This window comes from Pelophylax lessonae (genome assembly GCF_965119305.1).
Source record: "Pelophylax lessonae genome assembly, chromosome: 8".
NCBI lineage: Eukaryota > Metazoa > Chordata > Amphibia > Anura > Ranidae > Pelophylax > Pelophylax lessonae.
This window is the reverse complement of record NC_138775.1, coordinates 260,647,625-260,658,073: the sequence shown is the minus strand read 5'-3', so window position 1 is coordinate 260,658,073 and position 10,449 is coordinate 260,647,625.

The window sequence follows — 10,449 nt, the reverse complement described above, 5'->3', positions numbered from 1 at the left end:
GAGATGCTGATGCCCCATGTGACTTTGGTGGCCATCGTGGGTGGCTTTGGCGCACATTGTGCAAGTGGTCAGTGTAGGGACAGGTCCCCCATTTCTCAGGGACAGTACAAAGCGGCAGGGAGAGGTCCCAGTGAAATACAGAAAGTGCAGGGACTACGCTATCTCCTCTCAGGAAGCCTCCCGTTTGGGTGTGGAACAGTGGCGGCTGGTGCTCAAAATTTTTTTGGGGGGGCGCAAACAGAAAAATGTAATAGGCATTGCTTTGCGGCTTAAAACGCTGTAAAAAAATTGCGTGACTTAACAAACAATCATTAGGTTGGTTCAAGATTGACCAGCGTGTCCCCATTCAATGCACAGTGACCAGCATGTCCCCCATCAATGCACAGTGTCCAGCATGTCCCCCATCAATGCACAGTGTCAAGCATGTCCCCCATCAATGCACAGTGACCAGCATGTCCCCCATCAATGCACAGTGACCAGCATGTCCCCCATCAATGCACAGTGACCAGCATGTCCCCCATCAATGCACAGTGTCCAGCATGTCCCCCATCAATGCACAGTGTCCAGCATGTCCCCATTCAATGCACAGTGTCCAGCATGTCCCCCATCAATGCACAGTGTCCAGCATGTCCCCCATCAATGCACAGTGTCCAGCATGTCCCCCATCAATGCACAGTGACCAGCATGTCCCCCATCAATGCACAGTGACCAGCATGTCCCCCATCAATGCACAATGTCCAGCATGTCCCCCATCAATGCACAGTGTCCAGCATGTCCCCCATCAATGCACAGTGTCCAGCATGTCCCCCATCAATGCACAGTGTCCAGCATGTTCCCATTCAATGCACAGTGTCCAGCATGTCCCCATTCAATGCACAGTGTCCAGCATGTCCCCATTCAATGCACAGTGTCCAGCATGTCCCCCATCAATGCACAGTGTCCAGCATGTTCCCCATCAATGCACAGTGTCCAGCATGTCCCCCATCAATGCACAGTGACCATGACCAGCAGCATGTCCCCCATCAATGCACAGTGACCACTGACCAGCATGTCCCCCATCAGGCCATCAATGCACAGTGACCGCTGACCAGCATGTCCCCCATCAGGCCATCAATGCACAGTGACTATGACCAGCAGCATGTCCCCCATCAATGCACAGTGACCACTGACCAGCATGTCCCCCATCAGGCCATCAATGCACAGTGACCGCTGACCAGCATGTCCCCCATCAGGCCATCAATGCACAGTGACCGCTGACCAGCATGTCCCCCATCAGGCCATCAATGCACAGTGACCATGACCAGCATGTCCCCCATCAATGCACAGTGACCACTGAGCAGCATGTCCCCCATCAGGCCATCAATGCACAGTGACCAGCATGTATTGCAGAGAGAGACCAGCGTGCGTGCTTGCCCCCTTCATAGCACCAGAACTGAGCTGACAGGACAGTGTGTGGTGCGGTGCGGTGCGGTGCGGTGCGGTGCGGGCCCCCCCCCCCCCCCCTGAGGCATCACTTGCCGTTACCGGCGGCTGCTGCTGAGTGCTGCGGAGTACTCTCTGACAACGGCCGGGAACAAACTTCCTTCCGACTCCGCCTCAGTCAGTCCTCACACACGGCTGAGCGGCTCTCGCTCTCCTCTCTGCGCCAGCGGGTGGGAACAGAAGGGGGCAAATCCTTCCAGTCCAGAAGTGGTTACATTTTATATTGAATAATATTGAATATTTAATAATATTGAATAATGAATATTGGCTATACCTTATCACATGTGTACTGGATCATGTATATATAGGTGACAAGACATGTCCGGGTAAGGGGCGTGCATGTGCGCCACCGGCGGCTAGCTTCCCCTGTGTTTACACATAGCTGAAGCCGATCAGTGGGTACCGGGCACACAATGTCCTCTGGCACCCGCCAGTCATCAGACAGACACACAGAACATCTGACAGGAGGGAAGGGATGGAATTTGTGTTCCTGCAAAGCAGGGAAGAAATTCCATCTCTTCTCCTAGTAAAAGCACCTCACACAGCATAGTAAAACACTGGCTAGGCACACAATTAACCCTTTGATCACCCCTGATGTTAACCCCTTCCCAGCCATTGTCATTAGTACAGTGACAGTGCATATTTTTTAGCACTGATCATTGTATTAGTGTCATTGGTTCCCACAAAGTGTCAGTTAATGTCAGAATGTCTGCCACAATATCGTAGTCCCGCTATAAGCCACTGATCGCCATCATTACTAGTAAAAAATAAAAATAAATAAAAATATTTCATAGTTATGCTATAACTTTTGCACAAACACATCAATATAAGCTTATTGGGATTTTTTTTTCTTTACCAAAAATATATAGCAGAATATGTACTGCCATAAATTTATGAAGAAATCTGATTTAAAAAAAAAAAAAAAATTACATTGTTTTTTATTGAAGCTTAGACATTTTCAGATAATTAACCAAGAATAACACATAATGGTTCAAGAACGATCCCATAGCTCAGCAAGCATATGTTGTCTACAGTCAAGTATGAAATGAATACACAAGTAAAGTTTCATGGTGCCCAACTTGCATAATCAAAACTGCATAGTAGATTATTTATGTATACTGAACATTAACGGAAAACTGAAATAAAATAACAATTTTTAAATGTTTTTATTCAATAGATTTTACAGCAGAAAAATTAAAATATTGTTTTTTTTGTTTATAGAGCAAAAAAAAAAAACCGCAGAGGTGATCAAATGCCACCAAAAGAAAGCTCTATTTGTGGGAAAAAGTGTTGCATGACCGTGGATATGTCAGGTAAAGTAACGCAGTGCTGTATTACAAAAAATGGCCTGGTCATGAAAGGGGGTAAATCTTCCGTAAGTCAAGTTGTTAAGGGGGGTGTGGCAGGGGGTGTGTCCTATGCCTACAAATTTTTACTAATAGATGTCCCTCATTCCCATCTCAGAAAGTTGTAAGGCTGGGTTTACACAGCAGGGGTCCGGTGCTCCCTGTTCTCTGTTTCAGTAGTGAATCAGGCCCGAGTTTTTGGCTGGATTGGAACCTGAAATGGACTAGAAGACGCACAGGACTCTTCTGCAAACCGATCTGCAGCCGCCCTGGAGCTGTGTGTAGGGCTCCATTGACAGCCGGTCACAATCTCCTGACATGTGAATTGGATGTGGGGAAACCTGCATCCAATTCGCACTAATGTGAACCCAGTCTAAGGCATTTACTCCCTGCAATCCATCTGCCCTTAGCTCAGGCCGGCAGGCAGGGGGATGTGCTTAGCTGAAACAGCCCTTCCTTCCTTCCTGAAGACTCCTGGGATGTATGACATTATTTTGGCCTAGGCCAGATACCAGGAAGCAACTGAAATAAAAATGTTTAGTAAATATAATATACCATATATACTCGAGTATAAGCCGACTTTTTCAGCATGTTTTTTCATGCTGAAAAAGCCCCCCTTGGCTTATACTGGAGTCACAGTCTCACTTACCTATTCCCCGCTCAGTGCGCATGGGCTGCCGGAAAGCCTGTACATGTTTGGCTATTCCCGGGCAGACGGCGCATGCGCAGTGAGATGTTGGCGCCATTTTTAAATGTAAGGTGGAAAGGTAAGTGAGACTCCTCCGCAGCACTGCAGGTAAAGGTAAGTGAGACCCCTGTACCATGCCCGCAGCACTGCATCTCCTGTACTATATGTGCCATATATGTGCCATGCCTGTACCATCTGTGCATTATTTGTGTCCTGCCTGTACCATCTGTGCCATATCTGTGCCATGCCTGTACCATCTGTGCCATATCTGTACCATCTGTGCTATGCCTGTGCCATCTCCTGTGCCATGCCTGTACCATCTCCTGTGCCATGCCTGTACCATCTCCTGTACCATGCCTGTACCATTGCCTGTACCATCTCCTGTACCATGCCTGTACCATCTCCTGTACCATGCCTGTACCATCTCCTGTGCCATGCCTGTACCATCTCCTGTACCATGCCTGTACCATTGCCTGTACCATCTCCTGTGCCATGCCTGTACCATCTCCTGTACCATGCCTGTACCATCTCCTGTACCATGCCCACAGCCCTGCATCTCCTATACCATGTCCGCAGCCCCTGCACCATGCCCGCAGCCCCTGTTTTGGGTCTCGTGGTCGTCCAGTTTGGTCAAGTAGCTGGTGGTCTAGTTGGGTCAATAGCAGCTGCATTTCCCACTCTAGGCTTATACTCGAGTCAATACGTTTTCCCAGTTTTTTTGTTGTAAAATTAGGTGCCTCGTCTTTTATTCAGGTCGGCTTATACTCAAGTATATATGGTACCCTTCTATCTATTTACTAATGCTAGCAGCATAAGGATTTAAAATAGTCAATGATTGAGAGAATTTAGTTCCACTTTGGGATCACTTAAATATTTCCCTTCCTACATAAAGGTCTTTTCACACAGGCTTTCAACCCGGCAGACTTCATTTTGCTCAGCGGGGATCGATCCACTGATCCCTGCTGGGCAGGCGGATGACAGGCCCATCTCTGCTTACTTTGCAGAGACAGACCTGTCAGATCCCCACTCTCCTCTATTGACAGGCGGTCCGTTTTCATCCGATCCCATCTGATCCGATCCCCCAGACGGATGGAAAATAGGGTTTTCATCCGATTGGATTTCATGGACAGGATTGGATCGGATCGGATAGCGATGGGTGTCAGCGAACATGTCACCTCTGACATCCGCTGCTCCATAGGGGTGCATGGAGCGTCTGATCAGGCGGACCTGATCGGAAAGCCCGTGTGAAAGGGCCCTAACAGGAATTGCAAGCCTGTTTTCTGATTTCAGCTAGCTTGTGGCAACTTATTATAGACTCGGCTTCCAGATAATACCATCAGCTGAATTAAAAATCTGATTTTGGGGCTTTTAAAAAAAGAAGAGAAGTAAAAGGCATTGTTGTAGATTTGCCTGCGGTTATCCTTTAGGAGGCTAGAAAAACAATTCCTCCCGTACGCCGCCGCTCGTAGCCCATCATGTCGCCTCTCCAGCGACATACGTGAGTGTATTTGGCTGCCGTTCACCTTGAACAGCTCTGTACACAGATAAAGCGCTGAATTTAAATATAACGCAATTAAGTAAACACACCTTTCCCCGCGATTGTCCTGAGCACAGCGGAAAAAGCAAACAATCAATTTTGGCAAGCGGGGAAAGAGACGGGTCAAAATGGCCTGTTGAAAGTTTGCTTTCAGCAAAGGTCACCGGCACGAGGCCCCTGTCTCCGATCAGCAGCAGCCCTGACTGATAGAGCTCAGACAATGAATGGAATCATTCAGATAGATGGCTGCTTGTCTGGTGCAGGCTCCAGCCTTTCACTGGGAGAAACTGATTATTGCGTTGCTATTATTTCAAAAAAGATTGGTGTGCAATATGTGTTTGTCTTGAATGATTCATGGGAATAATAAATCTACCTTGATATTCACAGCAGAGACAACCAGGACCCAGCCAGAAGGATTTTTTTTTTCTCTGCATAGTAAGACCCCGTTTGTGTAATGCAACCATTGAAGTGAACCACAATATCATCGAATCTATAGGATTAGGAGGGAGGGAGAAAGAAGGTGGGGGAAGAGGAGGGGAGAGAGAGAGAGAGAGGAAAGGAAAGAGAATGAGAGAGAGAGAGAAGCAGGGGAGAGAGACAGGGAATGGGAAAAATAGATAGATAGATAGATAGATAGATAGATAGATAGATAGATAGATAGATAGATAGATAGATAGATAGATAGATAGATAGATAGATAGATAGATAGATAGATAGATAGATAGATAGATAGATAGATAGATAGATAGATAGATAGATAGATAGATAGATAGATATGGAAAGAGTGGGGCAAAGACAGACATAAAGAGAGAGCGAGAGAGAAGAGGAGAAGGAGGGAAGGGGAAAGAAGGAAGAGGAGAGGAAGAGGAGAAAGGGGGAGAGGAGGGGAAGAGAGGAGAAGGAGTGAGGAAGGGAAGAGGAGAGGAATAGAAAGGGAGAGGAAGAGAAGAAGAGAGGAGAAGAAGAGGAGAGGAAGGGAAGAGGAGAGGAGAAGGGGAGAGGAAAAGAAAAGGGGAGAGGAGAGGAAGGGACGAGAGGAGAAGAAGGAGCGAAAAGAATTCCTATTTCTATGGAAAGAGTGGGGCAAAGACAGACATAAAGAGAGAGCGAGAGAGAAGAGGAGAAGGAGGGAAGGGGAAAGAAGGAAGAGGAGAGGAAGAGGAGAAAGGGGGAGAGGAAGGGAAGTGGATAGGAGAAGAAGAGGAGAGGAAGGGAAGAGGAGAGGAGAAGAAGGGGAGAGTAAGGGAAGAGGAGAGGAGAAGAAGGGGAGAGTAAGGGATAAGGAGAGGAGAGGAAGGGAAGAGAGGAGAAGAAGGAGCGGAAGAGCAGAGAAGGGGAGGAAGAGGAGAGGAGAAGAATATGAGAGGAAGGGAAGAGAGGAGAAGAAGGAGCGAGGAAGGGAAGAGGAGGGGAGAGAAGAAGAAGGGAAGAAGAAGGGAAGACGAGAGGAAAAGAAGGGGAGAGGAAGGGAAGAGGAGAGAGGGGGAGAGTAAGAGGAGAGGAGAGGAGAAGAAGGGGAGAGTAAGGGATAAGGAGAGGAGAGGAAGGGAAGAGAGGAGAATAAGGAGCGGAAGAGCAGAGAGGGGGAGGAAGAGGAGCGGTGAGGAGAGAGGGGAGAGGAAGGGAAGAGGAGAGGAATAGAAGGGGAGGGGAAGGGAAGAGGAGAAGAGAAGAGAAGAAAGGGAGAGTAAGGGATAAGGAGAGGAGAGGAAGGGAAGAGAGGAGAATAAGGAGCGGAAGAGCAGAGAGGGGGAGGAAGAGGAGAGGTGAGGAGAGAGGGGAGAGGAAGGGAAGGGGAGAGGAATAGAAGGGGAGGGGAAGGGAAGGGAAGAGGAGAGGAGACGAAGGGGAGAGGAAAGGAAGAGGAGATGAGAAGAAGAGGAGAGGAGAAGAAGAGGAGAGGAAGGGAAGAGAGGAGAAGAAGGAGCGGGAGAGCAGAGAGGGGGAGGAAGAGGAGAGGAGAAGAATATGAGAGGAAGGGAAGAGGAGAAGAAGGAGCGAGGAAGGGAAGAGGAGGATAGAGAAGAAGAAGGGGAGAAGAAGGGAAGAGGAGAGGAAAAGAAGGGGAGAGGAAGGGAAGAGGAGAGGAGAGAGGGGGAGAGCAAGAGGAGAGGACAGGAGAAGAAGGGGAGAGTAAGGGATAAGGAGAGGAGAGGAAGGGAAGAGAGGAGAAGAAGGAGCAGAAGAGCAGAGAGGGGGAGGAAGAGGAGAGGTGAGGAGGAGGAGAGAGGGGAGAGGAAGGGAAGAGGAGAGGAATAGAAGGGGAGGGGAAGGGAAGAGGAGAGGAGAAGAAGGGGAGATGAAAGGAAGAGGAGATGAGAAGAAGAGGAGAGGAGAAGAAGAGGAGAGGAAGGGAAGAGAGGAGAAGAAGGAGCGGAAGAGCAGAGAGGGGGAGGAAGAGGAGAGGAGAAGAATATGAGAGGAAGGGAAGAGGAGAAAAAGGAGCGAGGAAGGGAAGAGGAGGGGAGAGAAGAAGAAGGGGAGAAGAAGGGAAGAGGAGAGGAAAAGAAGGGGAGAGGAAGGGAAGAGGAGAGGAGAGAGGGGGAGAGCAAGAGGAGAGGAGAAGAAGGGGAGAGTAAGGGATAAGGAGAGGAGAGGAAGGGAAGAGAGGAGAAGAAGGAGCAGAAGAGCAGAGAGGGAGAGGAAGAGGAGAGGTGAGGAGGAGGAGAGAGGGGAGAGGAAGGGAAGAGGAGAGGAATAGAAGGGGAGGGGAAGGGAAGAGGAGAGAAGAAGAAGGGGAGAGGAAAGGAAGAGGAGAGGAGAGAGGGGGAGAGTTAGAGGAGAGGAGAAGAAGGGGAGAGGAAGGGAAGAGGAGAGGAGAAGAAGGGGGAGAGGAAGGGATAAGGAAAGGAGAGGAAGGGAAGAGAAGAGAGGAGAAGGGGTGAGAAAGGGAAGAGGAGGGGATAGAAGAAGAAGGGGAGAAGAAGGGAAGAGTAGGGGGAGAGAAGAAGAAGGGGAGAAGAAGGGAAGAGTAGGGGGAGAGAAGAAGAAGGGGAGAAGAAGGGAAGAGGAGAGGAAAAGAAGGGAAGAGGAGAGGAAAAGAAAGGGAGAGGAAGGGAAGAGGCGAGGAAAAGAAGGGGAGAGGAAGGGAAGAGGAGAAGGGAAGAGAGGAGAGGAAAGGTAGATGAGAGAAGGGGAGAGAAGGGGAAGAGGAGAGGAAGAGCAGAGAGGGGGAGGATGAGGAAGAGGAGAGAGGGGGAGAGGAAGGGAAGAGGAATAGAAGGGAAGGGGAAGGGAAGAGGAGAGGAGAAGAAGGGGAGAGGAGATGAAGAGCAGAGGAAGAGAATAGAGGAGAGGGAAGGTAGAGGAGAGACGGGGGGAGAAAGGGAAGAGGAGAGGAGAGGAAGGGAAGAAAGGAGAGGGACCAGAGACCAGACAGAAAACCAAAGAATGAAAAAAGTTTAGATTTTCTAAGAACAATTACAAATCCATTATCAAGAAAGAAAGAAAGAAAGAAAAAAACGAGGGGACAGAAAGAAAGAAGGAAGACAGGAAATGATGGAAGTGTTATTGAGCCGTTATGACTACATCTGGTCAGAAATGACCATCAAGGTATTTTAATCAACTGACAAAATGTATGAGATATTTAAACTGCACTAACTTCTTTTTCTATCTAGATTGGCTACATTACTCCAGTAGAATTTCATAAAACAAGAATAACTAAAATTAAATTAATACCTGTGTGTTGTCCTTCATCTTCCTTGTTATAGCTGAACGATTCTGAACCAGGTGAAAAAAAGAACCTTATCCTATATATATATATATATATACAGTATATTGTATGTATATTGAGTTTAGCCATTCCTTATGTTAACACTATCCTCCTTTTGCATTAAAAAATAAAACAGTCAATTTTCTATAATACAATTTAACACAAGCACCTTTAAACCAGCACCATGACACATAATTCAAACCATTACGCAACGGTCGCCGTGACCCTTTTGTAGCTTGTTCATTTTTGCTCTGTTTACGCGATTCATAATTCTGAATTTCCTGCAGAGAGATCACTGAAAGGACAACGCAGATTTACCGTTCCTGGCTCGGCTGGATTTAGCATTTGTATTCTTTTGAAACAAAAACATTTTATGTTATCGTAAAACTCTTGGAAAGGTTTAGTTGAGTTTAAGGTTCATATATAAAGATTTGGCAGGCGATATCTGTGAGGTGCCTTTCACTGCAGCTGACAGTAGATGGCAATGTGGTGCAACCCATGCCTTTAAGGATGCGGGCACATTGCAAAAAAAAAAAAAAAGGCACAGTACAGAAAATGTGGATTATCTGAACAATGAAACGACAACATGGAGATAGCAGCTGAGTTATTTTCCAGTTTTATTTCTCCCTAATAAAATAAAGGGGTGAAGAAATAAATAATATTAGGAAAAATGAGGCTGTTGTTAGGAGTGGATCAGCCTTTGACATTTATGTAATGTCTCTGCAAAATAAAAAAATCAAGCCTTCTCAATCAGCGCAGACAAGCAGCTTGTGTTCCAGCAGGCAATGCTGCGAATGACCTTTCATACCTACACAATGGTAAAACAGGACAAAACACAAATGTGTATACATTCACTTAATCATAGCATTCCACTTTCTTGAATAGCCATAATTCTCTACACTGGCTGGTTAGTCGTGTTTGTCTGCAAAGACCAATGACAGAGTGCAAAGTGCAATAGCCCATACCAGCCAATCAGGTTTCACCTTTCATGGGTATAGCGCAGGAGAATCCAAACTTTCTAAATAAAGGGCCAGTTTACTTTCCTACAGAATTTAGGGGGCCAGACTGTAGCCAATGGGAGTAGAAATGATCCTGGCATCAGTGGGAGTAAACAATGCATCTTTGGTAGTAGGGGAAGAAATAGTGCCCCATCAGTGTCAATGGAAGGAATAGTATCCCACTATTGGTGTGAGTGAGAATAATAGTGCCCCATTGTTGGTGTCAGTGGAAGGAATAGTGCTCACCATTGGTTTCATTGAGAATAATAGTGCCCCATTGTTGGTGTCAATGGAAGGAATAGTGTTGCATCACTGGTGTTAATGGGAGGAATAGTGCACTATTGTTGGTGTCAGTGGGAGAAATGGTGCCCCATCATCGGTGATAGTTAGATTAATAGTGCCCCATCAGTGTCAGTGGAAGGAATAGTGCCCCACCATTGGTGTGAGTGAGATTAATAGTGCCCCATTGTTGGTGTCAGTTTGAGGTATAGTGTTGCATCATTGGTATCAATGAGAGAAATAGTGCCCCATTGTTGGTGTTTGTGGGAGGAATAATGCCCCACCATTGGTGTCAGTGAGATTAATAGTGCCTCATTGTTGGGATCAGTAGAAAGGAATAGTGCCCCACCATTGGTGTGAGTGAGATTAATAGTGCCCCATTGTTGGTGTCAGTGGAAAGAATAGTG